The sequence below is a fragment of the Labrus mixtus genome, chromosome 15 (assembly GCF_963584025.1).
Source record: "Labrus mixtus chromosome 15, fLabMix1.1, whole genome shotgun sequence".
Lineage (NCBI taxonomy): Eukaryota > Metazoa > Chordata > Actinopteri > Labriformes > Labridae > Labrus > Labrus mixtus.
The window spans coordinates 7,777,354-7,789,517 of NC_083626.1; the positions used below are offsets into that span (position 1 = coordinate 7,777,354).

Consider the following 12,164-nt stretch of genomic DNA (forward strand, 5'->3'; position numbering starts at 1 on the left):
CACGTCTGATCGGAAAGAATGCAGCTAATTCGTTGAGAGCATGGGTCATGTTTATTGGTGTTGACATGACATTGTTAAGGAGCATGACATTTTCTAATAGGGGACAGAGGAGAGGTCTGGTTGTTGCTGGACTGTGAGATCCTCTGTGTGGGCCATCGCTGCCAAAATATCCCAGAAAAACTTGTGGCACACGAGGGGTGACGCTGCTACCAATCATCTCGCCGCACACTGCGACGTTGATCAAAGAGTGTGTTTGCCAAACGCTGCAGCATTCCTTTAGGTTTGTGCAATTGCAACGCTCCTTGTGCTTTTGGGCTGCAGCTGAAAAATCAGTGTGAGGACTGCATTCATCCAAGTAAAGGTCCAGTCATGTGTGAGAGCCAGTGGGCCCGGGCTCGGCCTGCCTGCGACTATTTGCTTTTCCAGCTGTTTCCTAGACTCACCCTGTGAGAGGGAGAGAAAGTGGTGTGTACGTGTGTGTGTGTGTGTGTGTGTGTGTGTGTGTGTGTGTGTGTGTGTGTGTGTGTGTGTGTGTGTGTGTGTGTGTCAGTTTGGAGGTGGGGAGGAGATGGAGAGATTCCGGGAGTTCAAGGAAGCAGGGTAGTGAGGAAGAGAGAGGTGCGGAGAAAGTGTATCCGTCTGCAGAGTGTTTGCACAGTGGAAACACCCCGAATCAACCCTCATACAGAGTGTGCTCCCTCTCTCCGTCTCACACACACAGAAACGCAGGGGAAGATATAGAGTCCTTAGTGCGCATGCCCGTCACATAAACACGCCCATATGCCTGGCTGCCCCTCGTATAGACTGATCCGCCTCTCAGACACAAAGCCACAAGGGATGGCCTAGATTCCAGCACATGCACACACAGGCAGGCTGCGAGGAAAAATATCAAGCACACATATAGATGTCAGGGTAAATAATTATGCACTCACTGTCAAACCGTCTTTTATGCATTCAGTCTATTACAACCAACAGAGACAACATTGATTTATGCTCAATCCTTGTGTCTAATGTTCATTAAGGCTGGAGTGTCGCAGGATCTCAAGGGGACCGAGGGGTGTGAGCTGTACAGACGGAACCTCGCTGTTTTTGAATGGCAGTTCTGCGTTTATTGTACTTTAGTTTCCAAGGGTTTCTTAAAGCTGTGACAGCTTTTTGTAAAGCCACAACTACTGTATGACTATAACTTACTTGCCCATTGCCATTTTTAAGTATGACATTTATATTTGATTGCAGCCGTTAATGATTGCAGCAGTCCAATTGGCCTCAAGGATGTTAAAAATGAAAGACAGAGAGCTCTGAGGGAGAAAGTAGAGAAGAGGTCGTTTCACACACTTGTCATAAACAACTATGCAGATCATGCTTGTTACATTTTGCTCCAGGGTTGCTGCCTCGAAAATTTTCTGCCACAACACTACAGTTAAAGATTGAAAGTTGTTTCCACTGTGAGCGAAAAAAAGAAAATGAAAAAGTGTCTGTTTGAATTTGTTACGATGGTTTGATTTGGTTGAACTTACCCTCTTATAAAGTACAACCTTTCATTTTGTCTATTGTGGTCAATTCAAGTCATGAATGTTATATTCTGGCATATAAGGAAATGATGAGGTTTAGTTTAGTGTTGTATAATACTGAATGGTAACAAAGTCTAGTTTGTGTATAACAGTAAAGAATCACATCACAGTCTACTCTAGTTCAGATAAGCACAGCACCGATTTTAGTTTAAAAATATGATATAAGATGAGGTAAATTATGTAATTGTTTAGTATTTTGTAGTTTTCTCAATGTGGTTAAAGTATTTCTTTTTTTTAAGTGTTGTGGGAAAAGTCATGAGGAAAACCAGACACTCCAAGCATGAAAAAATATTAAAACAATAAGGAAGTAAAACCTTCAAAGACTTTCATAATAATGTCTAAATCATTTTAAATCATGTTGGCAGACATGGACACACGTGTTGGCTTTTTAAAGTCTATCAGAGTAAGTATCATTTATCACAGTTTAATAAATAATCTTTAATAGATGTAGGAGCCTGTTAACTGTGTGTTTATGTATGAGTTGTATTTCAATGGTTTTGGTTTATATGTTTATTTATTTACTTTATTTGGACACTAGGTGGTGATAATTGATCATTTGGGTTAATTGGGCAGGTGGTATAGTTGAGTGTTTATAGGTCAAAGGTTGAACAGGAAATGGTTGCATAGGTGGTGGGAACATTTGATTCTTCTTACCGTAATTAATTGAGCATAACGTAATCGAACGACAACAAACATTTATAATCTCAGTATAGTATAGCATAGTGTAATGTAGCATAGCATATAATAGAGTAGAGTATAATAGAATAGTGTAGCGTAGAAAAGAATAGAATAGAGTTAAGTAGGGTAGTTTAGTGTAGTGTAGCCTAGGATAGAAAAGTGTAGTGTTTTGTAGCATAGCACAGCTTAGCATATAATGGGATGGAATAGTCTAGTACAGTAAAGTATAGTAGCATAATGTAGCATAGAATAGAATAGAATAGTGTAGCGTAGCATAGCATAGCGTAGAATAGAATAAAGTAGTGTAGCTTAGCGTTGCCTAGAATAGAATAGAATAGAGTAGTGTATTGTTGCATAGCATAGCATTGCATAGAATAGAATAGTAGAGTGTAGCATTCTGGGATACTGTAATCTGCAGTAATCAGTCTACTCTAATGCAGTTTCATGCAGTTACACACGGGCATCAGGAGAAAGTTGAAAACAGCTGCTGGCCACAATAGATGTCCCATGCATCCAATTGTGATATAATCTTGTTGATGTTACTGTAACATCAAACTCCATCTATTATGAATACATCCTCACTGCCTGACAACAGCCCATTGCAGCCAGACAAACACTCATAAAGGTATTCTTAGACATGCAACAGTGCTATTCTGAAACCATTCACACTGCCTTACATGATGAAACCGTTGCTCCTTTCCATGTAATGACAACATGCGGAACAAGAACGTGGCATCTTTAAAGTGGCATTGGCATGAAGTGAACAAAACATGGAAAAAAAACAACTCTAATGCTTCGAGGAAAGCAGCTGTATGATGTCTGACTTGTTTTTTTTATCATTGCCTGAAGCAAGCTATGGATTGCTCACTGTTGACAGCATGGACCTTATTGGACTACAGAGGTCATAGGTCAGATACTTGTACAACTAAATGGCTTCAAGTCCTGTTTGTGAGCCTTTGATAAAACAGAAAGAAAGAACAAAACTCCTCCAGGCTGGCAAAGAATAAGAGATGGATAAATAAGAATACAATAACTCATAATGACAGACTGACAACCTCTTATTCACACTTCACAATACCTCTACTAAGTGAACAATTAGCACTGCTGTGTCTTTACGAACACACTATGGACACCAATCAGGAGGTTTGTGACATACATTTTCACTAACTTCTCATGTTCTTTGTGTGTGTATACTATCAGTTACCACCCGTTTCCAGGACTAGGGAACCAGAAAGAGAGAGGAGATGATGCTGGAACTTTCATATATTATGTATAGGTTTATCATGAATAATTCATGATGAAAAAAGTGGCCATACAACGTATATTTAACCGGCAAAATAAGCAGTGCAAAACTATACATTTGGACAACACAAAAATATAACAAAAATAACAAATAATTATTTCCTTTTTTGTACTATCTCTCTAATTTCCATAAAAATACGCAAGTAAACGCTCCCCGCATCATTTGCTGGAGATATCAATACACTAAATTTTACATTTATTAATATTTATTGAACCTTACCTTTTTATTCCGAAATGTTTCTTAGGCTGCCTGCAACGTCACGACACACCCCTATATGGCGAGGAGACAGCTGGAGAGACAACGTGAGACTGACAGGCGGCTCGACCAATGGGAGCAGACTACATCCCAGAGTGGAGAGCTGTGATTGGTTTACAGTGGGATTATACATGTATAGATTTGCCTGGGTACCCAACCGTGGTGGGCGGGACTTATGTGGTAGTGCACTCCTTCTATGTTGATTCAGATCTAAAGAACTGGACTAACCGAGTGTGTTGCTTTACGTTGCTCTCCACATGGACTAATGTAAGTTATTTTGCTCTTCTTGTACTTTTTGGGAGCGTAGTGAAAGGTGTTGCAACGCTGTTTTATCGTGTTAGTTTCACTCTTTTTTTTCTTTCCCGTGTCATTTTGCTGAGAAGTGCTTTCAGGGCCGAGTGGCACACGCGTCGTTCAGGCCAGCAAAGTGTGCGTAATGTAGCGTTAGCGATGTTTTGACATTACGCTGACGCAAACAATGCCTCGGTGTAACGCTGTACTGTTACATTGTAACATACAGTGGTCATGTCGCAGCCTTCCCTGCTAGAGTACCACTACAACAGTAAAAGGGTGTGTGACTATTAAAACGTCCGTGTTGTAAGTACTGATAGCTGCTAGTGTCCGAGCACGGTCGGTCCGCTCGCCCGCGGAGGAAGGGGACGGCGAAGCCCCTCTTTGAGAAGTCATAATTGAATAAAGCCGACTGTTGCTGGAAAAATAACAAACATAGTAACATGCATGCAGACATAGAATAAATGCTTTGGAGACACTCTTTAATTCGGCGCTTCTCACATTGTAATTATCGTTGTATTATCACCATGGAGAGCGGCACACAATGTAAACATTTATAAATCTCAAAAAAAAGTTTGGTTTGGATATCGACTTTCACTCATGGCTCTGTCGCCTTAACTTCACTGCCGGATATATTTCGTGTCAAAGAGTGATTCTCTCTCTAAAGTCTTGTCCTCAGCGGTGTTTACTTCTTGCCTGAATAAGGCTAACTATTGAATCGCCAGATTTATTGAATGACGTTTGGCGTAACATAGTGTCCATGCGAGAAATAACTGGCCGTCACCGCGGGTCTAACGTTACCCCCTCTCTCTCTCCCCCCCCCCCCCCCCCCAGCCCCTCCGGACTGACCGTAATATAAGCACGGCCTCATCACTCCTCCTTTTTCCCCCTCTCTCTCTCTCTCTTGACAGTTTTGTTTTATATACGGAGGAAAAGTTTTTCAGCCTGGGAAAAATTGTTAACAAGCCGCCTTCAACTCCACTGGCTCCGGAAAATCTGGCGCCCTGGCTCCAACATTTTGGGCCCCCCCACCCCCCCTCTCTCTGCTACTACACAAAGTGAAGGTTGATATGCCACATCAGGTATGAATAAAAACACTCACTATTGTCTTGTTTATGTTGTCAGTGTGTGACAGAAACGCCTTACTTTGGTTAGCATGTGGTGTTGTGGGCTAGCAGCTCTCTCTCTCTTTGTTTCCACGCTACAGCACGTTTTTTTTTTCTTTTTTTACGTGCGTTGAGGCCACATGGCATTTCACATCGCAGATTGATTTCGCATTTCAGCACAACTTCTACACCAGGTTCTGTTTTGTGCATGGTTGTTATTGTTAAAGGCGGGTGTGCTTCCCTCCACATTCCACATGTGTATGCCTGCTCTGCTCTGGCTGCAGCGGGGCCAGTGCGCAAATCCCCTGCAGATCCAACAACGCCGATAGGGAAAAATAAGACGAAAATGGAGGTCTTTACGCGGCATGCATTGAATGAACGCCTATCCATGGCTGTCTTTTACAAACTGATGAGCACATGTGATCGTGGAATCCTATAGAAGTCTTTTTTACATGCCTCCCGTCCCGGAGGTTGTCAGTCTCTGGAGGCTGCAGGAGGAGAAGACAAAGGACAGATCAGCATGGTGCTAAGTGGAGGAGAATGGTACCAGGATGGATAGACTTCAATCAGCCACAACAGTTTAGTTTAGTCCAATTTAAGTCCATCCCAAATGTCAAAATAAACATGGTAAATAAATGCTGAACTTAGCTAAAAGACTCATTATTAAATTATGTTAAAGACAGTATAATAAGTAGGAGCTTATATAGAATCCACATTGCAGGACTTATTGTGAGGATAAAGGGAGAGTTTAGTGCTGTCATGTATTATTAACAATCCATCGTTTTTATTTGTTATGTTGACATCTGCTTGGTTGTTTGATGTGATCTGGGATTAAATTCCACTCTCTTGAGCTTCTGACCGATCAGGCTGACTGACTAAAGACACCTTTCAGTGAAATAGGTCTTATAGACATCGTGATGACATGTTCAGTATCTCTACAAGTAGAGGGTGGAGATAAGCGATGGTTGACTTTGTGTAAGTACGACTCTACATATCATCCCAATTTAATTTGGAAAGTTATTGAAGTGCTTAAGTTTCCCATCTGTTACACGTTCTGTGAAATGTGTTTACTATCTGATAATTGCAACCATCAGATGAAGACTGTGTAACATCCAGTGTGAAGACAGGGGGCATTTGGTTGTGCTTTAGTATTGGTTATATGAGATTATTGTTGATAATTCAAACCATATCAAATCATGTTTCTCTTCAGTGGTTATTGCCTGCTGTCATTATGTAAAAATTAATCGTTATGCATTCCACTTTGAACAGAACCATCAATCTTGCTTTGGTGAGAATTTATGTTTTTAAAAAAACTGAATTGAAATAGTGGCATTAGTTTGGACACTGATACTTGTTCCCTTGAGCATTACTCCTGTGTTAGTGGTCTGAGTTGAATACATAGGGACAGTTCCAGCCCCCCCTTTTTTTTTTCTCATGTTGATTCTGTTGATATGATGAAAGACCGTCGTAGCACTTTGGGCAGATTTGGGGCAAAGGCGACCACACGATAAGAAAGTTAATGTTTTATTTATTGAAGAACATGCTGTGTTGTATTTTGCTACATTGTGGGTTTGTTTCACTTTTTGTAAGTTTGCTTGTTTTGGCACATTGTGATCTTACCGGGCTGCTGCTGCTGCTGCTCTCCTGTGTTGTGAGTAAACACACCATGCTACACCCTGCAATAACATGATTCACTGACCACTTACCTCCCACCGCTGCTCCACCAGAACCCTCCGTCTGAGAGAGAGAGAGAGAGAGAGCATGGTATCATGTCTGAAGTAATATACACTTTCTATTTCTCAAGATACACATCATACACTGAATCTACAGAGTCAACAAACAGTTTCTCATTCTGAAGAGGAACAATCGCTCTGTCACTTCACTGTGTCGACTCCTTCAACTAAAGGTTCCTCCCACCCAGCTTGTACCTCAGTGGGATACAAAAGCTCTTTTTCTGTAATGAGAACTTTAGTGGGGCACATTGTGCTCAGGAGGTTTGCTCTCTGCTGAGTTACAGGCTTGTTGTAAAATGATAACAGATGCATGTGGGCCTCAAGGTGCAGCACACTATTTTCAAATGTAAGCTGCAATATGGAATGCATGTGTGCATTATGAGAGCATACGAGCGCAGTCACAGTTTTTTTTTTTTTTTTTACATTTGAGTCCACACTCGCTTTAAAAGTTGTTTCTGAGCGAAACGTCTCGAGTGTGCTGGCTGAGTTCATTGAGTTCGAAGTTAGTGCGGCTTCTTTTTCGCCTGAAAAGTTGATCGCAGTGTTGTCTCATTACAACACAGAAACACAGTTTGCTAGATGACTATGTTGGTTTGTTACAGTGGTTCACAAAATATAAGGTGCAATACAGGAAGAGTCTTTGAGCTACGGGTGGACAGTTTCATAAACTGTGGTTGGTGAAACCGTTATTACAGTAGTATACCGTAATAACGGGGATGTTTAACAGGTCTGCAGTTTAAAACTGTTTTCAGTGGCATGGATGAGTCTGGTGAGTATGTTCCTTATTAACTGACTATTTGTTTGATCTACAATAGATCATTATTAATTATTAAATTGTCAACCATTAAACAAGTCAATGGCAATTTGTGATGATTCGTTAATTGTGGTTGTAGTTATTGCTTAAAAACAAACAAACAAACAAATCCTCTGATTCCAGCTTCCTGGAGATTCTCTGTTTTCTTCACTTTGCTTTGATAAAAACTGGATTTCGTTTCTCTGTGGATTGATCCAAACATTTGAGGTGGCATGTTAGGTTTTGGCAACCAGCGATCAACACTTTAAACCCTTTTTATGACTTTTGTAGGACCCAACAGCTTGTTGATCAATCAAGATGATAGTTGACAGTGTAACCACCCAAGAGTTGTGGCTTGAAATAAATACCTTTAAAAGTTAGCAGTGATGCCAAAATAGAAAGTGTAATAAAGCAATCTTGATAATCGATTTTTGCAAAGCGAACCATCGTGGGAAAATCTGTCCTGAAATCTTCAAAGAGCAGCTACCTTTGTCAAATCAATCATGTTTTTTTTTCTACTAAATTTTTTTTATTTTCACACTGAATAGATCTTTGAATCACTAACCCTCCAGGCAGAGTACCACTTTTGACCTACTTCTGGGTTGACTGTCTTCGTACATGGTGTGCAGGCTTTCCAGTGGGAGTGTGCCGTGCATTTCCATGAGATGTAGAGCACCCTGTTTCCAAGTGAAGGTGGAGGCAGATGCATGACGCTGTTGTCTCTTCACTTTCCCCGTGCTTGCTTACATTGTTTGGGGGTATTAGGAGGTCATTCAGTAATGTATTTATATTTGGCAAGTTTAGATGCTGCTTTGGCTCGGTGTGATCCTGAATCAACACTGTGAAAAAGGATTTCACCAGACAAATATTTGGAGACTGCTTCCACTTAAATCTCCACTGTTGGCAGATTTAGATGATTCCTTTGTCGTAGACAATAAGCTCAGGTTTTGGTTAGCCAATCAATGATTTAAATCAGCAATCATTGCGTCGGGATGTGCACATGAAGTTGTTTTCTTTTGGCTCTTCATCCTGATCTGAGTCCTTCTTATCGTTAGCTTTCTGAGTCTGATCTGATGCTCCTTCTCACTGAGATGATAATAACTCATACTGTATCCATCACATCAAAAGGTTATTCATGAAACGTTTCAAATAAACATCCACAAAGACGAGTGCTTGTTCCTTGAAGATAATTGCATTCAATAAATTGAATGTTTTGCACACCGCCCTTTGCAACTGATAAAGACGGAGCCGAGATGATAAATTGTTGGATTCTGACCTGATTTCTTTTTCTTTCTTTTTTTTTTTTTACCACTTAGGCAATCTTTTTTTCACATGCAGACTAAGATGGAAAACACAACAGTGGATCAGAACTTGATAGCCTTTATTTTTGCTGATACTGGTCCTTAAAAGTATGCCTGGAATGGCTCCCCTTGATCACAACAGCTCTGGTAATGCATCGAACAGAAGTCATGTCAGCAGTGAGAAATATCATCATCCATCAGAGATTTTCAACTGAATGCGCTCCTCACAGAGAAGAGAGGAGACATTCTTATTACAATACCATAAAGAGACATGGAGATAGACTTGAAGTAGAGTGAAAGTCGCTCTAATCACTCTTTCATTTTTTGATCGCTGCTCTGCACTTCTCAGCTCTCCTGTCCTGTCATTCAAACAGCTCTGTTGTCTTTCCTCTTGAATTTTCCCTTTTGTCTGTTGAACCACGGTGCTCACACCAGCCACTTTCTCTTCTGCTTATTTCAAACAAAACGCATCACTCCCTGTGTGTGGTGGACGTTTTGTTCCCAAAGGAAAAAGCCTACCAGGCACCAGGTGTTTGCAGTGACAAAAAAGTCACACGCTGTATGAACTTACCGGAGATTGGAATCAGCGTTGAAAAGAAATAAATTAGGGAAGGAAAAGTGAAAAAACAGATGCGTGTTTGCATTGTGACGTTCACATGTAGCAGATTACTTCATTTTTATTGTTCTTTTGTTCCCCCTCTCCTCCTCCTCCTCCCTCCTTAATGTGAACAGGGGCTAATGGATTCCTTATGAGGTGTAATTGTGTAGCTACAACATGAATGTAGTGGAGGCTCTGGTGTTGTGGCTGGTGTGATTAGGTCTCGTTTGAAGGCCCTAAGGGGCTTGGCGAGATAAACGTCAATAGCGGCTCACCCCGCAGTTTGAGGTCACAGGAATTTGCTTATAGAAATTCAAGTTCTAATGTTTCAACGACCGAACGGCTCCGTGGTGGTGAAAAGAGGCTAAAACCACATGAGATCATGAGGCTGGAGCTGCATGGGGTGGTCTAGGGGAGCTTAGCACAACATGGGCACTGACGGGGTTTGAGGTTCAATTTCCAGGGGGTTTGAAGGTTACGCATCATTGGAAATATGTTGCACATGATGTAGGATTTTATTGCAGTGAATTTCTTACAGATTACTCCTGACCTGTTAGTCATAGATAGTGTGTAGGGTTGTCACAATCACCAGATCTTTAAAGCTCCATGTTAAAAGTCACTATATCAATGCATGTTTCAGCACTGCAACAACAAAAATAAAAAGTCTTAGTCATCCAAATGCAAGCAAACTCATGCATTTTCTAAATTGCACAATCAAATTAGAATGTGTCTCCTCTTCTGCTCTCTGTTTGTTTGTGACATCAATGTAACCACGTCTTTATTAGAAACTTTTTCCAATAACCAGTGGAGCCAAATCTTTACTAATGACATTTTCTTGTTGGTCAATTGCAATAGTGACCAAGTTGTCCCTCCAGGCACAGAGCAGCCAGTCCTTCATAATGTTCATCAGCATCCATTCAAACTGTCAGGCTGACTTAAGATAAAGCACAGGCCCCACTTTTCTTTGAGCAGGGCTTAATGCGTCCAGAGAGAAGCTTAAATGCTTAACAAGAGTCTAAAATCACCAACAGTCTGTCTTTTTGGCGAGTAAACTGAGACAGGAGATCTTGATCAGCCTTCAATTCAGTATATTTAAAAAAAAGTTATTATGCTGGCCCAGGCTGCGATTTATTCCCCTTACTTTGCTTGATGCTACAGTAACCCCGCGTGAAGAGGTTAATTGTTTGCATCACATTTTATGGTTTACAGTTTTTCTGCCAGAAAGGTTTTTAATCCTATATTCATCTAATGACAGCACTGACTTCGGTCGGTAGTTTATTAGATAGAAGAATGGCAGGGAATCATGGCGTTGAAATTAAACATTATCACATCCTAAAACCTTTTCTCCCAACATTAGGTCACTGACTGTACACTTTAAGATAGGACTTTGTCCCATGTTCAACAAAATAAGTCATTTATTCAACACCCATCAGCGATGCTCGGCTGTGCTTAGGACGAGATGCACCGTCTATCCGATTATGTTTGAATTTTTATTGGCTCAGTAAAGCTGTATAGAAGTCTCTTCTTTTCCCCATCACCTCCAGGATTTGGCTGCATAAAAAGAAAATGGAATGGAAGGAATTTTTTTTGTCAACGTTAACGCCTTGAAATAATCCCTAAATTAGTTCCACAAAGGATGTTTTTATGTGACTGAATGGCGAGCAAACTAAGGTTGCAGTTTCATCAGAGGCCACTGGTTCGTTTTTTTTAACTACCCAATTCCACCGCAATTGTTGTTTATAAAAAAAAAAACATAATAGAAAATGAATTTAAAAAAAAAAAACCTGATGATTAGGCCCTGTACGAGTCAATTTCGAGGCGTTCTTTTGCAGAGCCCGGTCTGCAATATATTGGCATGCATGCTGATGAAGTCGACACATTGAGGCATGTAATCTGTTTTTTTAAATTGCCAAAAGATAATAATAAGAAAATCAGTTCATCAGCTGTGGATACAGTCACTTCCTGTTGCTGATTTGACCTATCACCACAACATTTTCCTGTGCAGTTAGGGTAAGGGTTAGAAAAACAAATTGGATTTCTGAAATTTTGCAACATGGGGGAATAACACCCCAGGCAGGCGAAAACCGCCCAGTCAACTTTTGCTCTGTGACATGATGGAAAAATAAATGGAAAATGTCTTAAAATGTGACTGTCTGTATCAAGCAGGGATCTCATTACTATACCACTGTCACACAAACAACAGGCATTTAAAACATGAGATAATCAAAGTCTGCCTCTGTTTCCTAATGTGAACGGCTCGCTCATTGACTCTGACCTCAGTTTAATTGGAATCAGACTACCAAGCTCCACGCTGAAGATATTTCCAGAAGGAGCCAAAAGTCACATTGTTACCGTCTCTGCCTTTCTGTGGGCGAACGCACTCGGTTTCCATTGATTTTTAAACAGGGGCCTTTTAATTAGACTGATGTGAGAGTTAACTTGAACGTGTTTTACTGCAACATTTAAAGCATGACTGCCTCATTAGTGCAGCCACCCATTAAACCTGAAGTGTGAGTATGAATTGGTCTTTGGTGG

At 40.8% G+C, this 12,164-nt stretch overlaps 1 protein-coding gene across 2 annotated transcripts in view; it reads left to right on the forward strand.

Annotated features, from left to right (window-relative positions):
• The first annotated feature begins 3,983 nt into the window (after positions 1 to 3,983).
• The window catches only part of LOC132990305 (vitamin D3 receptor A), an 88,592-nt gene continuing 80,411 nt past the window's right edge, over positions 3,984 to 12,164 (forward strand). The window contains exons 1-2 of one of the 2 annotated variants that reach the window (XM_061058481.1): positions 3,984 to 4,074; positions 5,010 to 5,180. The gene's annotated coding sequence lies outside the window, so the exon portion shown is untranslated. Of the gene's footprint in view, positions 4,075 to 4,932; positions 5,181 to 12,164 lie in introns of both variants that reach the window. The other variant, XM_061058482.1, reaches the window with a different exon arrangement.